The sequence below is a fragment of the Quercus suber genome, unplaced genomic scaffold, assembly GCF_002906115.3.
Source record: "Quercus suber isolate HL8 unplaced genomic scaffold, Cork oak 2.0 scaffold_219, whole genome shotgun sequence".
In the NCBI taxonomy this organism is placed as follows: Eukaryota; Viridiplantae; Streptophyta; class Magnoliopsida; order Fagales; family Fagaceae; genus Quercus; species Quercus suber.
In genome coordinates this window covers 757-16,890 of record NW_027069677.1, presented here as the reverse complement: position 1 = coordinate 16,890, position 16,134 = coordinate 757, and the positions used below count along the sequence as shown (strand labels likewise).

The 16,134-nt window shown below is 34.2% G+C and overlaps 2 long non-coding RNA genes across 2 annotated transcripts; one reads left to right on the top strand and one right to left on the bottom strand.

Moving 5' to 3' along the window:
- The first annotated feature begins 873 nt into the window (after nt 1-873).
- Nucleotides 874-5,789, top strand: LOC136070216 (uncharacterized). Its single transcript, XR_010631508.1, has 2 exons — nt 874-1,156; nt 4,751-5,789. It is a non-coding gene; the product is annotated as an uncharacterized LOC136070216 (long non-coding RNA).
- A 5,023-nt stretch (nt 5,790-10,812) lies between these two features.
- On the bottom strand, nt 10,813-13,058 carry LOC136070215 (uncharacterized). Its single transcript, XR_010631507.1, has 3 exons — nt 12,855-13,058; nt 12,035-12,295; nt 10,813-11,212 (listed from the first exon to the last, which is right to left on the bottom strand). It is a non-coding gene; the product is annotated as an uncharacterized LOC136070215 (long non-coding RNA).
- Between the last annotated feature and the right edge of the window lie 3,076 nt (nt 13,059-16,134).

Genomic DNA, 16,134 nt, shown 5'->3' with positions numbered 1-16,134 from the left:
TTAAATGTGATGTACATACTAAAGCATTTGTTGATCAAACCCAAAAATATTTTTGAGTATTTTAGTTGTTTTTGGAAAGTATTTTGAATTGAAAATTTTCTCAAAAAATCTAAAAATTTGCAACTTTGCATTTTGATGACTCATTCATGAATCGCGAGTTTCAAGCTCAAGTTGCGAGCTCAACCTGAGGGTTTCGCGACTCATTGGTGAGTGAAAGTCCTAGTCGCAAAAAAGACTTAGAAATTTTTTTCAAAATCTAGGTTTAAGGATTTTTGGCAACTCAATCTGGTGACTTATTTGCAAGTAGTGAGTACATCCAGAGGCTTTCGCAACTCACTAGCGAGTGAAAGTCCCAGTTGCGAAAAACACTTAGAGAAATTGGGCGTAAATGCACTTTTGGTCCTTACATTTTCGATCATTTCTCAATTTGTTCCCTAAATTGATTTTGCTCCTAGGTCAGTCCCTAAAATCAGAAAATCAGTTCTATTTTGGTCCCTACCGTCAACCTACTAACAAAAAATACACACGTGGCAGACGAAATACACTGTTTGCTTATGTGGCTAATAAAATAATAATAATAATAAATATATATTTAGCATTTTCTAAAGGCCACATCACATTTTAATTAATAAAAAATGCTAGCTCCAAAAATTTAAACAAAAAACAAACTAATCTAATTTAAAGTTAAAATTTAAACAAAAAAAAAACTAATCTAATTTAAAGTAAAATCATTTCTTAAAAAAAAAAAAAAACGAAAATCAATATCTTAGTCTTTTTCTTTTTAATTCTTTTTCTTCTTATCTCTTTAACCTCATCAACATTTACTAATATCAAATTCTCTCTTTTTAAAATTCTTTTTCTTTTTTCTTCTTATTTCTTTAACCTTATCTTTTTAAGTCTATTTCTTCTTCTAATCTCAAATATTCTCTCTCTCTTCACCGTCCATGGATGGAATCCCTCTCCATTGTAACTCCATGGTTTGAGCTCACAAGCTTGATGCTAAGAAAACGATTTGCCATGGACAGTATCTTGATGTGGTCTTGGGTCTTGGTTCAGCGGAGTTTCCCTTAAGGGTTTTCACATGGGAGGCTCATTGGTAGAGGTAGCAACACATCTATTCCCGATCTGCCATGGACGAGCCAAAGCTTCACATGTGGTACGATTTTCCTCTCATTTTTCAATTGCAAAACTTTGTTCCTCTTGTTCTGGGTTTGTTTTTGTTTTTGTTTTTGTTTTTTGGAGAGAATGTGAAGTTGTTTGATTTTGTGGGTTTTTTCCCAAGAAAATTTCTAGGTTTATGGGTTGTTGGAGATTGGGTTGGTTACTATGTTTATGGGTTTGTTTCTCGGGTTTATTTATGGTTTGGTTTCTTGGATTTATTTTTTGTTTTTCTAGATTTGATAGAGATTGGATTTGGTTGCTGGATTTGGATTTGGGGTTTGCTAGAGATTAGTTTGGTTGCTTCTTGGACTTGGGAAGAACATGAAGAATATTTCCTATTAGTATTTAATTTAATTTTTTCTTCTTTTCGTTTGTGTTCTTCTGATATGCATTTGAGTTCTTGGTAGCTGGGTTTATGTTATTGTGATTTGAGTTCTTGGTTGCTGGGTTCATGTTCTTGTGATGGGTGAGTTCTTGGTTTGTGTTCTTAGTTGCTGGGTTTATGTTCTTATGATGGGTTTGAGTTCTTAGTTGCTGGGTTTGGTTTGTGAAGAACATGAAGAACAAGCTGAAGAACATGAACAACATTACGAAACAAAAAATTTAAATAAATTTTTTAATTAAATTAAATTTAAGGTTTTTCCTTTAAATTTTTTTTTTAAATTTTCTGAGGTGACTTTTTTTTTAAATTAAAATGCTGATGTGGCATTTAAAAAAGGTCAAATAAAATATTTTATTATTATTTTAATAGTCACGTCAGCATTTAATATGCAAACAAGGCACTCCGTTTGCCACATCATATTTTTTCTATTAGAGGGTTAACGGCAGGAACCAAGATAAAATCGATTTTCTAATTTCAGGGGCTGACCTAGGAGCAAAATCAGTTTATGGACCAAATCAAGAAATGACCTAAAATATAGGAACCAAAAGTGCATTTACACCGAGAAATTTTTCAAAATCTGGGTACAAGGGATTTTGGCGACTCATTCGTTAGTCAGTTGAGTCGCAAAAAATGCATGTTTTGCAAAAATAGGGTTATCCATCAGACAGTTTTTCAAAACTTTTTAGTTTCCCTTGCATCACATGCTTGGCTCTTTGTGTTCTCCGCCTCTCCATCTCTCAAAACCGCCATTTTCACTCTAAAAACCTTCATTTTTCTCTTCAATCTTCACTCCAAATCCAAGAAAAGGTATGCGCTTTCAATCCTTTTTACTTTATTTCAAGTTTAAAGCATTATATTTCATGGATTTGTTGTTTTTGTTGAGATTTTGAAATATTGTTGATGAATATGGGTTTTTGTTGTTTTTGATGAAATTGATATATGGGTTTTGTTGAGAATGATGGTATAATTCGCTTGTTTTACATGTTTCTACTATATGCTCATGCATTATACAATGTTTTGTGTTGTGGTGTGCATACCATTTTGTTGATAAAATGTCTATTTAGATTTTTTTTTTTTTTTTTTTTTTTTGGGTGTAATTTTGGACTTCGTTGAGTGCAAAATTTGGGGATATTTTTTTTTTTTTTTTTTTTTTTTTGGGTGTAATTTTGGACTTCGTTGAGTGCAAAATTTGGGGATAATCATGTTTCCATGTTTGGAACAACTAATGGTTATGTGTTTCACACTTTGCCCCTTGCATGTTTTCATGCCTCTTATATGCACATTTTTTTATATGATGCACACACATACAATCTTTGACATGTTAAGTGACTAATACCATGATTATATCATGCCTTGATGTTTAACATCTTCTCATGTCATTTTTTTTAATTGCTCTTTAAATTTCAATTTTTAGGGTTTAATTCGTAGTTTATGTTTTTGGTAGTAACTTGTGTCTAACCAAGTTTGTTACTGTTCATTATACTTTATTTTTTGTGGTATTTGTTGCTATGTTTTGTAGATGGCTCCATGAAAAATTGTTGCGTAATGTGGTGACAAGAAAAAGTGCCATGATAACAGTTTGTTTTGTTCCTCTTAACACTTTGAGAGATATGCTCTTCAATTCGAAACAGCTCCAATCATTCAAGAGAGACATGTGCATCTTACTGATCTTAAGGATTCCTTCATTCCTAGGTGTTTCAAAGGACAGGCCTTGGATAAACTTCTTGACGAATTCCCCGAAATTTGTGAACCTTTAATCAGAGAATTTTACGCTAATGCATCACTCAAAGAGAATCACATAGAGTGCTAGGTTAGAGGTCATGCATTCACTCTTGACATTGAGGACATTGATGCTATACTTGGACTTGATGAATAAGATTATGATGGGTTCACTCCATTCAAGGATAGAATGGTCTCTCTAGAATCAGTGCAACATTGCATTGGTGGCCATATGGAAGGAAGAAGCCTCAACATAACCTCATTTTCCCCGAATTTGAGATGTCTAGCATATATCATGATGTTTAACTTGTATCCAATCAAGAAGTTGTCAACCATCAACAATGCTAGAGCCATATTCCTCATGGAGCCTCATGAGACCACCTACATTGACATTAGTGCACACTTGTACAACATCATTGCAAAGTCCACAAAGACAACCTCAAGATCAAAACTTGTTGTCCCAAATCTTATAATGAGGACTCTTCATGAAAATGGTTTGGAGACTCCACAACACATAAGCCTAATGACTCCATCTCCTTCCATCAACACTTAAACAATCCTAAGAAGTAAGATTTGAATTCTTGGAGATGAACATGCTGAAGAGACTAAAGAAGCACCTCCTGCTAATATAGAAACTGAAGTGGAAGGACAACAGCCTCTTCCAAGACATGGAGGTGGTCGAGGAAGGAGAGGAGCATCATCTTCGTCATAAGTTCCTCTTGATGCTTTTCAAATCACGCTTAAGAGAATTTATGGTCTTCAGGATGTAGTAGATTAGCATTCCGACAAACTTGTAGCTATCCAGGACCAAATCAACGTGGTAGCAGCCAAATTTGATAGCTTTACTCAATAGCCTTAGCCCTTTGGCCATTCCGGTCAAAAAGAAGGGAGTAGTGTGGTAGCTCTTGAAGGGGAGCTTATATTGAGGGGGAGTAAATAGTATTGGTTGCTAGTTAGTTTTAGACTATGGTTTATGGTTTTTATAGTTTTTATTACGGTTTTTATAGCACTTTATTTCAATACTCTATGTTTTTAGTACTTTAGTTTTAAAATACTTGGATACCTTGTGTTATGGATACTTGGATTTTTTAGCTATTTAGACTATGCTCTTATGTACCCTTGCTTATGTAGCTTAGTACTTTAGTTAATGTATTGCATTTTCTTTAGTACTCTTGTGCCCTTGTTGGATCTTGTATCCTTGATGCAATTTAAACCTAATGTTTATTGATTTAGTTTTCTTGCATCGGTTCAATGTTGGACATGCAAATGGTACTTTACATTGAGCTTATTTGCTTGCATGTCCAGATGTTCATTCACCGTGTGAATGTTCATTGTAGTCAATATTTATAGTGATTGTTCTTGTATGGTCAAGTTACGCTTCATTATCATATTCATACTTGCTTGATCGTATTGTGCTTGGTCCATATGCATTCTAAGTTTTCCGCTTACAATGAACTTAATGAGTGCATTTTGTGATATTGTTTTCAGGAGACTTGTTCATATTGTTCAAGAGCTTCACAAATCTAGAATTAGGTGTGAGTGAGTTTTGGCAATTGTTCCTAACTCACATTTATAAGTCTAGAGTCTGTTTTAGAATTTTGTCACGGAATAGCCAAAGGGGGAGATTGTAAAGTTGAATTTATTCAACTATGTGTTGGCTTTATTTCGTGCCAAATTTGCTTGTAATTTTGCATTTAGAAACCCTATTTTTAGGTGGGAATAATGTAAGGGTTATGTGTGAGAAAGTGTGAAGATTTGATCAAAAGTGTGAAACAAGAAGTGACTCGCGACTAAAACTCGCAACTGACTCGCAAGTGGTGACTTGTAAAAATGAAGCACACGCGTGAAGCATGCAGGAAGTTGAAGATTCAGGCTAGCTGGATCACTATAGGACAAAAATTACAGTTTGGCCAAGTGTGGTAACTGGCGACTGGAACTCGCGACTCATCACAGTCGCAAAGTAAGTCGCTAGTGCACCCTGTTTTGCTAAAAACTGACTTTTCATATTCCATCTCATACCCTACTATAAATACTCATATACCCACAAAATGTAGAGAGCTTCCAGAAATAATTTTGAGAGAGAAACCCTAGAGAAAAACAAGATTGATTCATACATAATCTTGTACACTTGATTCTCCAAATTCTTCTACTTTCACCCTCTCCATTTTTGTACACATGAGAGGATTATAAGCCAAATTGTTACCTCACCAAATTCAGAATAGTGAGAAGATTCTTGGTGTTTGGGAAGCAAATCAAGAGAGAACCAATTCATATTGGTTGATGCAATGGGCTAATTGCAGGATCCAGTAAGTTAGAGAAGACACGGTTCGACGTAACCTTGTTGGAGCAAAAAGCTTGGAGGGCTTAGGTGCATCGGGTAGATTAGGCTTGGAGGGTCTATTGTTATTTATGTATCCCAACTGATTTTCTAGTAGATCATTTACAGCTTGGAGGGTGACGGAGATGTTTTCCGTCGAGTTCTTCGGTTTCCTCTTCAATAACACTTGCCAGTGTTATTTTGTGTTTATATCTCTCTTTCCCTTACTTTTAGCTTTTAATTTCTATTGGTTGTGATTAATTAATGGTTTAGAGTAGTTTGATAATTTGGGTATTGCTTATATTTCATATTCCGCACATATATTATTTGAATATAAGCTTGCTTTAGAAAATTTGTTTTTAGGGGTCTAAACATTTACAAGTGTTTTATACACTAAGGCTACATTTGTTTCACCTAAAAAGGCTTTTAGGAAATTATTTTACAGCCTTGTGTGTGTTTGGTAGCTACGGAAAATTAGGTCAAACAGAAACTTTACACGTTGACTGTAAAAAAAACCCCTTCTCACCTATAAAACCATTTCAATTCTTATTTTACCTTCAATTGTTTTACACTTCTCATACAATCCTCACACGCTCCTCACACACACTCACAGACATCACACACTCTCTCCAAGCTCAGATGTGACCACTTACCAATGAGAGAGAGATAGAGAGCTCCACCCTCTCCCTCACACCAGTTCGAGCTCCACCCACAGTCCGACAAGCGTCACCAATCCACACACCTCTACACCAGTGAGTTTCCTCCACTATTTGAGTCTGACGATCTCACCTCACCTCCGATCTACGCACCTCCACCCATCTGTCACTCTCCCTCACGCCAGCGAAGCCATACTCGCCTCCAACATCTTCGATCCGTCGCCAGCGAAGCCAAGCTCTCAAACCCAACCTCAATCCCTCACTCTTTCTTCCTCCTCTCATAGAGTATATCATGTATATGTTGTGAATAAATGTTTTTATTTTGATTTTTGGTTATGTTAAGTGTATATTTTGAAATTTTTTTTGTTATAAAATTTGCTTGGAAACTAAAAAAATGACTAAGAAAATGTGAAAAATTTGTAGGAAAATAGCATTTTCAAAATGTTACCAAACACCGAAAATCGTTTTCCGGACTATTTTCCATTGCAAAACCAAACACTCAGATTTCATTTTCCTTACGAAAATTCATTTTCCCCTACATTCATTTTATACTCAGAATTCGATTTACATAGAGCCAAACGCAGCCTAAGTGAGTTTCCAGATATCTATAATCTTGAAGAATTATGGGATGATAGATTATGATCAATGAATCATCAACCTGTAATCTCATTCTCAACCATAATCTCGGTTCCATAACTATTCAAAGTTTACTTGGTTCTTAAGTGCTAGCTATCTAGGAGCGTATGTCGAGGGAAAGAAATAATTATTGCAATGCATACATAAGATCCATTTCTAATATCTGTGCCTAAAACATGTTGCAAAAGTATAAATAAAAAATAAAACATTTATTATTCATAATTATAATGAATAAGAGAGGTTTTGAATAACGTATGTTTCTGTTAAAAATAGTAGAAAGTATTAATTAAGTTATAAGACTTAAATTTTTTTAAAAAATAAATAAATCCATCACAATATAAGATGAAATCGTATTCCTAGTTTATTCTATATTCTGATTCCTTTGTCACTAAAGTGTGAGATAGGCCATCGAAAAGAAACGGTACGCACAACACAAATCTCTTAAACCTGGCTTTTGACCTGTAAAATCCATTATTAGAGTCAGTTCCGTTCTTTCCACGTGAGCTCCATGTGTAACAGTCACACCTTTTGTTCCTTTAGCGAGTGTTGTGTTGGCCAGCAGCATATATAAAAGTCAAGCAATTTTCTTCTAGGGAAGAGGAACAACAAATGTTACATCCAAAAGGATATGAAATGTGGTTACCAACGTTGATATTCATATATATTATAGAGGTTTAGATGTCTTGCTATTGAGCATTAAATTGGTGCTGTAGAAGAATGTCTTTCCCACAACTAAAATCCCTCAAAAGCAGTAATGTCCTTCCTATCTTTCGTGTGTTTTAAGTTGTCAATATATATAATATGCATGTTATGTTAAGCATAATTTTGTCCTCCATCAAGCACAAACATTTGTTTTTTACACCCCAATGTATACAAACATGCACGTTTTCCTATGATCCATACCTTGAAGAAAACTTTATACAATGTAATTAAGAAAGCGAAATATTAGAGTACCTAACAAATTGAACCGTAGGATTCCATACGTTTGTCCCACCTCCACAATTTTACAATTTTCCATAGTAGGGTCAGAACTATAGCCAAGGGTGGGGGCCAAGGCCCCCAATTTTTTTTTTTTTTTTTTAAATCCTTTATATTACCTATAACTACTAAACATATTTAAAGATGGACAGAGATTTCCGAATTTTTTTTCTAAATAACAATAAATATTAAAAAATTTAGTTAGTTGTCACTTTGCAAAAGAATTTTGAAAACTAGCATCTCGAGTGTCTAAAACTCGAGTTCCAAGATAAAAATCAAGTTTTTGAGGTTTGATTTGTAAAAAAAATTCAAGTGAAAATCGAGTTTTAAAAACTCGAGTTCAGAAAACGCCCCTATAGGGCTTTAAAACGTCACTATAAGGCTTAAAAATGGAGTTAAAAAAAATTTTAGCAGAAAAACGCCACTATAGGGCTTTAAAACGTCAGTATAGGACATAAAAACGTCACTATAGGGCTCACTGAACCTGGTATTGAGCAGTTACGAAAAATTTTTGCAGAAAAACGCCGCTATAGGTCTTTAAAACGTCACTATAAGACTTAAAAAGGCCACTATAGGGGCAATAAAACTATAATTTTTTTTTGCATGGAACTCGAGTTTGTAAAACTCGAGATGCCTAGTTTCCTTTATAGTTTCACGCGTTGTCTAACTAACCAAATACTCCTCTTACCCATGATTATTCTGCCCATTCCCCCGAGATTTCCTCCAAACAAGTATGGAGCAATTCCTACAAATAGGGACATGTGTCAATAAAATAAAAGGACACATAAGCTTTGGGTCATGTGCAATGCACATGACCCATTTTAAGAGAAGAGCTGTTAACCCTAACGTTAACAGCCTCTCTCTCTCTCCCCTCAAACTCCTCAAAGGCTCAAACTTGCGTCTCAACCTTCTCTCTCTCATCCTCCTCCACCTCTGTTTTTCTCAAAACCTTAGACCGGCAAGAGAATCCGGCCACCCACTGCACACAGCTAGCCTCTATCCGGCCACCCACTGCAATGATTCGCTACGATTCCAATCCTTTCGATGAAGAGGAGGTCAATCCCTTCGCGGTGAGTTTTGCGCTTTTGTATACCCGTATTTTTTGAATTTCGTCGTTCAAATTTGATTCTGTGGATTCGGGAATGTATTGGTCTCTAGATTCGTCGAATTTTGTTTCACTTTTTGCTGAAACTCTTTGTCGATCTCGATTTTGTAATTAGATCTGGTGTTGTATTCAAATTCCTAATTCGCAATGTGATTCAAAATTTCAAATAGCCAATTTTTTTAATAAAATAAATTTTCTGTTTGGTTTCCTAGAAAGCGAGAAGAAATTTAAAGCCTTTCTAGCAATATGTTCTTTGTTAAATTTTTAAATTTGATTCTGTGGATTCGGGAATGTATTGGTCTCTAGATTCGTCGAATTTTGTTTCACTTTTTGCTGAAACTCTTTGTCGATCTCGATTTTGTAATTAGATCTGGTGTTGTATTCAAATTCCTAATTCGCAATGTGATTCAAAATTTCAAATAGCCAATTTTTTTAATAAAATAAATTTTCTGTTTGGTTTCCTAGAAAGCGAGAAGAAATTTAAAGCCTTTCTAGCAATATGTTCTTTGTTAAATTTTTAGGTATCTGTCTCTATGTGCTAAGTTATTGAATTGAGATTGTACTCATTTGCTTGATATGTTTAAGACTGTTAAATAGTCTTTGTCTATGAATTTGAGTAAATGACATGTTGAATTTTGCCTATCAAAAACTAAGATTGAAATTTTACTCTATAATAACCGAAGGTAAATGCGTGAGTTTGTAGCAGAATATGGTGATGATAAATAGAATGGAAATGGTTTACAGAAGGTTTATGTTTTTCATTGTTTTGTCTTGGAGAGTTTTGTGGCAGCCCATAAACGGCAATGAATTGATGGTGTAATACGAACCAATTTTATGGATTTTTCTTACTCATGAATTCTTTGATGGTTCTTCATTTATCCCATTTTTTCCCCTTCATTTTTATTTTTATATGACCTACATATAATGGGTTTTTATTTAGCAATAGATAAATTCAAGCTTGAATAATTTCTAAATTCAAGCTCTTGATGCTAACATCCATCCGTTTCTTCTTGGACAGAGATATAACCACTTCATTCCCAAGTTTTGTTTTCCACTTGCAAGTTGATGACCCCTGAGTTTCTAGCCGACATCAAGTTGATAGTATTTAGCTGGAAGAGCTTGCTTTGACCATTTTAGCTCTTGCCCAAATGGGTCTAAGCTATTTGTTTGTTGGTTGGTCTTAGTGTTTGTTTGCTTCACTGGAAATCAGAGAGGAAAGAAATTCTCTGGCACTTCACCATACTGTGGTCAAATTGAGTTTGTGCTACTTGCACTTTAAGCAGTTGCCTCACTAGGTAGAAAAATTTGTAAAGTATACCATGACTTGCAGATGAGGTGAAACTAAAAGAAAAAGTGCAGAAAATTGATTGGAAATTGTAGCCTTGGCTTCCCTCATTTTTTATTTATTTATTTTTTTTTTTTTTAGGTTTGTATAACTATCTTTTTCAGTAAAAAGTGCTACAATGTGGCTTTTTTTCCCCTTTTGCGTAACCAGTGGCACTCAATTGGTGATTTGTGTACAAGTGCATGGTACCATTTCTGCATTGATGTTTTTCAACAGATTATCTTGGGTGATGTAATGAATGGAAAGTGTTACTAATTGTGTATTTTTCAAGCTATGTTGTGTTATTATTGTGAGGCAAATGAGCCTTTTCAAACAAAGAGTTGCAGAATATTAGTGATGAGTTATGGTATTTTATTAAGAAGATAGACTTCTTGTTGCGCACAAAAAATGGACACAAATTAGCAAAAAAAAATTATGTAAAAGAAATTTTTTAAGACCACAGGCACAAGACCTATGGTACACTAGTTCTAATCATCAATGTTGAAATATAAAAATTTATTAATAGATTTGTTGAAATATACATTGGCTCACAAAAATATTTCTAGGAAAATATACATCCAAATCCCCCTCCAATCATGGACTGCTAACAAGCCAAGCATCTTCAACATAAAAGATGAGCATCAAGAACCAAAATTCTACTAAGTTCTTTACTTTCTTCTTTGTGATTTACAATCAAGACTCTCTAAGACTGTTCGCATCCTGGGCTGCATCTCTGGATCAAGTTCAATGCAATTTAGTGCAATATGAAATGCTGCAACAATTTTCTTCTTTGCACACACTTCAGGTAGCAGTTCTAGGCCTATAACCTTGTTGCCATGAACATATTTTCAGGGGCTGAACTCATGGGATTCATAACTATGACCCAGATATACAAACTTGTCATCCACAAAGGCAAAAGCATTCAATCTTCTTCCTGAAATAACATAAACAACTAAATTTAGGAAAATGTTACAAGGACAAATGACTCTAAATAATACAGTATATATGTAGAGGATACATTTAAATATAAATACAAAAAAACAAGCAGATTAAATACACACAAGCAAAATATCTATCAAAATATATATAAATATACACACACAAGCAAAATAAAAAGGAGTTGCATGAATTTCATGTCCCAAAAAAAGGAACTAGCAAAAGCAGATGACTCCCCCCAAATTGACAATATATATCAACACTAAATTTTGTAAAATCTAAATGTAATTTATATATGTGAAAACCAGACCTACAAGGCAGCATAACGATAAGAAATAAAAAGTACGTAATTTTTTTTTTTTTTTTCATATTGCACATCAATTCAAATCCAGAAAATATATTCCTTCCATCAGTAGATGTCCAAATCAAATTCCTCGCTTATTCTTCTAGAAAACTTCACTCTCATCTTACATAACACATGCCCCTCAATTTCCCAGTGTTTAAAAACTCCTACCAATATTACTTCATATCATTTTAATTCCAAAGGTTTCCCTTCTTTGTTTACGCTAATATTAGTGGTAATTCAGCTTTTACGATTTTTATTCTCAAACTTGTAATAGTGGCTTTGTTTACAACTAATCTAAAATTAGTATTAGCGTCTTTGCAAAAAGTAAATAAAATTAAGATTGCTTTAGCAGAAGCTAAATCCTTTAATAACTCGAGAGCACTCTCTACATAGGGGATTACATCCATTAAAGTAGCTTACATCATAGTTCTGAACATAATATCAAGAACAATAGAAAAGTGATTCAGAAGATACCTGAAGATGTAGGATTAAAGGCATTCCCTTCCTCTCCCTTTTTTCCACCAATGCTCATAAATGGTTTGATTAGATCCATGGGGCCAACTCCATCCATAAGGTCTTCTATTTCTTCAAATGCGAACTAATCACACTGTTGAGTATATGCAGCCTTCTCAAACATGTCCGTTGTCCTTTCAAACATCTCCTCAAAGAAAAATCCATAAAATTGGTTCGTATTACACCATCGATTCACTGCCGTTTATGGGCTACCACAAAACTCTCCAAGACAAAACAATGAAAAACATAAACCTTCTGTAAACCATTTCCATTCTATTTATCATCACCATATTCTGCTACAAACTCACACATTTACCTTCGGTTATTATAGAGTAAAATTTCAATCTTAGTTTTTGATAGGCAAAATTCAACATGTCATTTACTCAAATTCATAGACAAAGACTATTTAACAATCTTAAACATATCAAGCAAATGAGTACAATCTCGATTCAATAACTTAGCACATAGAGACAGATACCTAAAAATTTAACAAAGAACATATTGCTAGAAAGGCTTTAAATTTCTTCTTGCTTTCTAGGAAACCAAACAGAAAATTTATTTTATTAAAAAAATTGGCTATTTGAAATTTTGAATCACATTGCGAATTAGGAATTTGAATACAACACCAGATCTAATTACAAAATCGAGATCAACAAAGAGTTTCAGCAAAAAGTGAAACAAAATTCGACGAATCTAGAGACCAATACATTCCTGAATCCACAGAATCAAATTTGAACGACGAAATTCAAAAAATACGGGTATACAAAAGCGCAAAACTCACCGCGAAGGGATTGACCTCCTCTTCATCGAAAGGATTGGAATCGTAGCGAATCATTGCAGTGGGTGGCCGGATGGAGGCTAGCTGTGTGCAGTGGGTGGCCGGATTCTCTCGCCGGTCTAAGGTTTTGAGAAAAACAGAGGTGGAGGAGGATGAGAGAGAGAAGGTTGAGACGCAAGTTTGAGCCTTTGAGGAGTTTGAGGAGAGAGAGAGAGAGGCTGTCTGATTTCGATGAGAGAGAGGCTGTTAACGTTAGGGTTAACAGCTCTTCTCTTAAAATGGGTCATGTGCAATGCACATGACCCCAAGCTTATGTGTCCTTTTATTTTATTGACACATGTCCCTGTTTGTAGGAATTGCTCCATACTTGTTTGGAGGAAATCCCCGTCCTTTAAAGATATAGCCTAACAAAAAAGGGGTTAGCCCCTCCAAGAAAAAAAATTTCTAGTTCCACCTCTGCTTCATGGTCAATCAAGTGTTTTCAAATTTTCTGTTTTGTAAATTTGTTGACTTTTTTTCTTAAAATTTTAATAATCTTCTACTCATTTTATATAATGTTGGGAGACCACAATTTGACTCTTTACAACTACTTTAAAAATAAACTCGTGTGGTGTGATGTCGAAGGCCATAAAAAATTTGAGTGTGTCTTTCTTATTACCAATTAGTTTTAAGGTAAAATGACACAGCTCACAATCCGATATATGATAACTCTCATAAAGATTTAATGGATTTCAAATTTACAATCAAATAAGGATTATTAGACAAGATAGAATTACTCTTTATACTTAATTTGTCATTCATAATTATGAATAAATTTCTTGATTACACCAGAAATTATAAAATTCAGTTTGTGTGTGTATGCGCGTGCTTTAAAGTTTGGTATAAATATGATGATATTGCGGCTAAAATCAACTTAATATGGCTTGTTTGTGACTTCAGAAGAGAGGTAGTTCTAGTCGCAAAACTCAAACACCATGCTATGAATTCAAAGATACACTCACATGCGCAACAAGAAAGCAAATCGAGTGCGAAAGAGAAGTCAAGCAGGATAAGATCATTATATTTGTTTGGTACATGCTGGGAATTAATTAACTTAGATGTAATTGGCTTTTTTTTTTTTTTTTTTTTGGTGGAGAAAAGATGTAATTTAGCTAATCTAATAGAAAGCACGCACATCATGATGTCTCTTTTGAACTTCAATCATATGAATCTCAAGCCTCTACTTGAGACCCAAAAAAAAGTACCCGCGAACCTTATTTTAAAAGTTCTTTTACGCCTAATCCACATTATTGAAGTTCCAATTTTTTTGGTCTATTAACTTTACTATGTCCATTTCATGATAGTTGTAGGGTTGATTTTTAATCCTCATTCCTCAAATCATTATTAAATAGATAACGGGCTTTGAACCAAAAATAAAAGATATGTTTCTCAAAAAAAAAAAAAAAGAAGAAGATATGAGTGTAAAATAATCATGAATTGTAACTGTCCTGTTGGCAAGATAAATTAAATATTTAGATTTAACGATGTACACAAGTCACAACCATACATTATTTGATAAAAAGTAAGTGATCGAGATAAAAGGGGAGGGAGGGGGTGTCAACATTATACCATACGCGATATTGTAAAGTTTTATGTACATGTAAAGGTGTATCAAAAGTATTAAGGAATCATAGATATAGAAGTGCATATTGTATCACATTATAAAATCATACATATCATATGATACATAAACATGTGGGTTTAAAATGATTTTTTTTTTTTGGTAAGATTTGTGCTTTTATTTGAGTCCTACAAGTTGTTAGACTTATTTTTAACACAAAATTATTGTGCCACTTAATTGATCCTAGGCAAAAATGCACTTTTCGTCCCTACATTTTGGGTCAATTCCCATTTTGGTCCCAAAATTGATTTCTTTGCAAATATCATCCCTAAAATTTGAAAATCGTTTTTAAAATGGTCCTTGCCATGAACCAATAGATGGAACCCTCCTACATGTAGACGAAGTGCCCTTCTTGCTAACATGGCGCTGATGTGGCAATTAAAATATTGTTAAAAATAATTTTTTTGGCATTTTTAAATACCAAGTCAGCGCCACGTCAATTTTCTCAATTTTAATTTTAATTTTATTAAAAATATTATTAAAAATAAAAACCAGATTTCTCAAATTTAATTTTAATTAAAAAAATGAAAAAACAAACAAAAAAAATTACTTTTTTTAAGTTGTAAAGATTAAAGCTCAACCTCCATCATGTTCTCATCTCTCACTCTCTCACATACATTGAACACCTCTCTCGGTCTCAAGAGCCAAACAGCATGACCACTCAAAAATCAAAATCAAGATCAAGAGAACCCACAAAAAAAAAAAAAAAAACCCAACTTATCATCAACCACACTCATAAAAATTATATGGTCCTCTAGTGAACATGTGACGTGGTTAACCATTCTACTAAAAAACTCTCACTTATTTAAAATTGTTAAGTTAAAAAAAATTAAAATAAACAAAAACTAATTACTGACTCAATAATTTTGAACAAATAAGAGTTTTTTAATAAAATGATGAACTACGTCTTATAATTTTTTCGGTCCCGGCACCACATCATCATCACTTGCAACGAGCAACAAACCCAAATTACACCATTACTAACCCAGCAAATCAGCGACCACCGTAACCATCCACGGTTAGATCGGCGGCCACCAAAACCACCCTCAACTAGATTGACAGTAATAGCAATGATCCAACGCTAAGACACCCTGCCACCACAAACCCAAATTGCAAAACCACATCAAAAATCAACACGACCCACACATCAACACCACACTAACAACAACAACGACAGCAAGACGACGGCGATGACGCAATGAAGAGAGAGAGAGGGAGTGGGTGAGAACTGAAAAAAGGAGAGAGAGTGTATAAAATAATTGAAAAAATGAGATGCATGGGAAGCAACAGTAATATCTATCTTCAGAGATTTCAAAGGAGCGAACTTCACTGAACTTAAGAGAATTCAGTTACGAAATTCTCTATCGCATTTGTACCTGCCTTTTGCCTCACTATAAATGATCCCATTTCTCATGAAATTCCATACCCAATTCCCATCTAAAGAGCTAGAAGAACCCATAAATGCTAGAGGCTAAACCCTCTTCAATCTCTTCACCTTCTCCCTCTCACAATTGTCAAATTCAAGAAAGGAGAGATAAAACCCGTCACACATAAAGCATCTTTTAGAGATTTTGTCTTGATTGGAGTTTAGGAAGCATTAGAGCAATCACATAACAACCAAGG